Source organism: Carya illinoinensis, chromosome 7 (genome assembly GCF_018687715.1).
Source record: "Carya illinoinensis cultivar Pawnee chromosome 7, C.illinoinensisPawnee_v1, whole genome shotgun sequence".
NCBI lineage: Eukaryota > Viridiplantae > Streptophyta > Magnoliopsida > Fagales > Juglandaceae > Carya > Carya illinoinensis.
This window is the reverse complement of record NC_056758.1, coordinates 34,574,894-34,578,995: the sequence shown is the minus strand read 5'-3', so window position 1 is coordinate 34,578,995 and position 4,102 is coordinate 34,574,894.

Sequence of the window (4,102 nt, the reverse complement as noted above, 5' to 3'; positions counted from 1 at the left end):
AAATCCGAGAGAAAAAATCCAAATCAGAAAAAAATCCTCCAACCCAAAACTGAGAGAAAACCGTGAAGAGCAGAGCCGTGAGCGAGAGAAGAGGCCGCCGTTGATGAAGAAACCACCAGAAAATTGTGGGCGTCCAAGAGAGAAAACAGAGCAACGAGAGACAGAGGGGTGAAATGGGTGTCGAAGAGAAGAAGAGAGAGCTGTTCGGATGGAGAGAGAAGAAGAGAAGAAGAGACAGCCGTTCGGGGATGGAGAGCGTTCGGCGATGGAGAGCCGAAAGAGCGTTCGGCGATGGAGAGAGAAGAGAAAAGAGAAGGAGAGAGATGGAGGCGTTCGGAGATGGAGAAAGAAGAGGAGAAGAGAGAGAGCAGAGAAAAAAGAAAAGAGAGAAAAAGAAAGAAAAGAGAGAGCCGTTTGGGATGGAGAGGGAAAAAAATAATAAAAATATTATTTAAAGAATGAAAATGTGTTCTTCATGTTTAAATAAAGACTGTAGTTAGTTATTTATAATTTTAAAAATGAATAAATCAATGTGGATGATTTTAAAGGCATATAATAAAAACGAAGATGAAGAAGCATTGCTGATGCTCGTAGAGCACTGGCATTGGCTTCATCAAAAGCCAATGCATCTTTAAAGTTTAGTGAAGGTAGATGAAAATCAGCTGCATTGGATTCGGTAAAAGTTTTATTTCAAGTTTTGAGCTACAGTGTTTGATCCTTTTCCTTCAAATATGAAAGACTACTATTTGACATTCATCCTTATATTTTATTGTCGTTTTAATGAACAACGGATTTATTTTATTTCGTTTCTCTCTCCTTTCCCTCCCCGCGTCTTTCTTCCCCCCTTTCTCTCTTTCTCTCGTTCCATCGATCGAGCACAGAATCTGTGGCTTCTTCTCCTTCACGCAAAATCGAAACAAAATCAATGGTTTCTCTCCTCAAATCAGTTGCACGCAATGTTCTTCTCTTTTTTCTCCCCCGTTTTTTGCTCTCCCCCTTTCTCTATTTCTCTCTGTAAACGATAGTTCCTTACCGATTCTTCCTCTTCTCTTTTTCTTCACGTTGAAGCAGAGTGACTCCTTCAGCACTTGGTGCGACAGTTTTCTCCTTCAGGTTCGTCTCCTCTCCAAATCTCCTACAACCCTACTCCTTAGTTAATCTGTTATGCAACTGGTATATATTGATGATGATAAAAATCCCTAGTTTTTTTTTGTTGATTTTCTAACTTGTTTTTGATTTGTATGAATTTATTGTTGTGGTCGATTTGTATGAATTTCTAACTTATTTGCATCCCTAGTTTTTTAAGGTTGATTTTCTGACTTGTTTTTTATTTGTATGGATTTATTGTTGGCATATTTGATGATTTGTATCTCTAGTTTATTTTGGTTAATTTTCTGACTTGTTTCTAATTTTATGGATTTATTGTTGGTATATTTGATGATTTGGGACCCTAGTTTTTTTTGGTTGATTTTGTGACTTGTTTCTGATTTGTATATCTATTGTTGGTATATTTGATGCTTTTTAGACCCAGTTTATTTGATTGAGCAAACTGTGAAGTGGCTTTGCAAACATCAAACTTTCTAAAGATTAACAATACGAAGCAATCAACAATTTTGGTCCTTCTGATGTATTGTGAATAGATTAACAATATGAAGCAATCAACAATCATTTACTTTCTAAAGAAACAACAGGAGTTTACAATCAAGTTCAACTCCATGAAACAATCAATCACAAATCAATAATGCCCCGTACTTTTTCACCCTGCTCAGCCCCATAATTGTTGTTGTTGTTGGTTATTTGTTTTTTTTTTTTTTTTTTTTTTTTGTGATTCCATTTGCTAAATTAGTTAAAGAAATATTTTGAAGGAGAAAAATAGTTTGGGATCTTATGGGCTAAGTGTTCTATGGTATAAGATATCCTGTTGTAGCTACTTTAATAACATTTGTGTTTATGTTTGTACATAATCTGAATGTTGGAAAGGTTATTTATTAGCTCATTATATTTCTGCGTTGAATCTAAGATTATGGAGATATGCAGCAGACTGCTAGTTTGGCTTTCCAAATGGTCAATTTCAGGAGCAATATTTTAGTTTAGAATGTGGCTATATTAAGAAATATATATTGATGGTCCGGTTAATTTTCTCTCAAGGTATTGATGCCTTTTGGCTATTAATCTGGTAACAATATTGGCTATTAACAATAATTAACAATATTGCCTTTTCTTTTTCTTTTTTGCAAGTAGAAGGGCTGCTACATTTGTAAAGCATTTTAACCATCTCACAGCCTAGTACTAATTTCATTATACCAACACATTAAGTATTTATTTCCTCTCTATTTATTTCCTCTCTGCTACATATGTAAATCATTAAGCATTTTTAGAGTTCCAATATACCAAGTACATAAAAATATCATATTTATCTTATTGCACTTAACTTTGGTGGCTTCCAATGCATATGACTGACTTTGGTTTTATTAATTTTGGTCTTTTCTAAGGTGCACTCAGTCTTGCTTTTGGCTCTAGCAAGTACACAAATTCTGGTATTGTATTTTCTGGATCCATAACATTTGAAAACCAACTAATGTGTGCTTATAACATTTAGTATTGATTCTTTCTGGTATGAGATTGCTATTCATGCAAATAAATGGTAAACCTGTTTTAGACTTTAAAAAATAAAAATGTTATAGTTGAAATGTACTTCAAAGATTGCTATTTATGTAGATTTTCATATTTAAGTAGAATTTCAATGAGGTGTTCTGTTTGGCTCGAGTCAAAAATCTCTATGAGGTGGTACTATTCTGTTTTTATTAGTCAAAAATCTCTATGAGGTGGTATTATTTTTGTGTCTTAGTAGCAGATTTAAGTAGAATTTCAGACTTAAATTCTCAAAAGTGTTCTGTTTTTTCTTACTATTTTTGTGTCTTACTAGCATATTTTTTCGTGTCAATTGCAGTCATATACTGCTATATATGCTGATGTTAAAAGCTTGAAATGTACTGTCTTGTTTATTGTGCCGCGTTGTATGTGCTGCTTTGTCTGACAACTTAATAATTATAATTCTCCTAGGATGGACAATCTGTTGGATGAGGACCCATTCTTCACCACTCTCTTACAAAGTGGAGGAGAAGGTCCTATTACCACTCCAACATTCTCACAGCATTCTAATGTTGTTGTAACAGCCCGCTAAAAATTCAATTGTGAAATTTCTATTAACTTAAGAACCTCGTGAAAACCCCATAAGTTTTCACGAATCCATTAATCGTATAGGTTTTTGTCTAACTACATAGTTAGTATTATTATTTACTATGGTATCAGAAGTGTGTTTTTGATTATTGGAGATAGTTAGAAGTGTCAAAATATATTATGGTTTGTGCCATTAGACTCGGAGGGTTATTTAAAATCTTATGACGCAATAACATTTTTTCATATTTTCGGACAAAACGTCTGTTCAAAACTGTAGATATTATTTGATAAAAAGAAATATCTTGAGGTAATTTTCATGAATATTATTGGGTAAAAATATTTTGAGTTGATTTTATAGATATTATTAGATAAAAAATATCTTAAGTTGGTTTTTTGTAGATATTATTGGATAGAATATTATGAGATAATCTTTTATAGATATTTTGGGTAGGAGAAAACTACACTCAACTCTCAACTCCAGCCACATCTCTTCCATATCTCATCCATAAGTATCTCCAGCCACCTCTCCCCACGAAATTATCTTCATTTACACTTTCCATTGAAAAAATATCAAACACTCTCTTTTAGACAGCTTTTAGGAGGTCTTTTGCACACCCATTTCGAAGCTTTTGTAAGTGTTTTATCATAAAGTCTCCTTCATATAAGTTGTTCCTTTTTCAGTCTAGTTTATATGGATATCTTATTTGCCCCATTTGAAGATCATTTGGTCCGTAAAATATTATGTAAACTATAGAAAAGTCAATCTGGGAGATAAACTGGAGAATATGTTATAGTTTGGAGTTTCTGACCAAGCTAATGGATAGATATTGGTCCAAAATTTTTATGGAGTATTGTTAACATGTATATGTGACTATTGGTTGATGATTTTTGCATGATTAAAGGTTTTGATGAAAGATTTTCT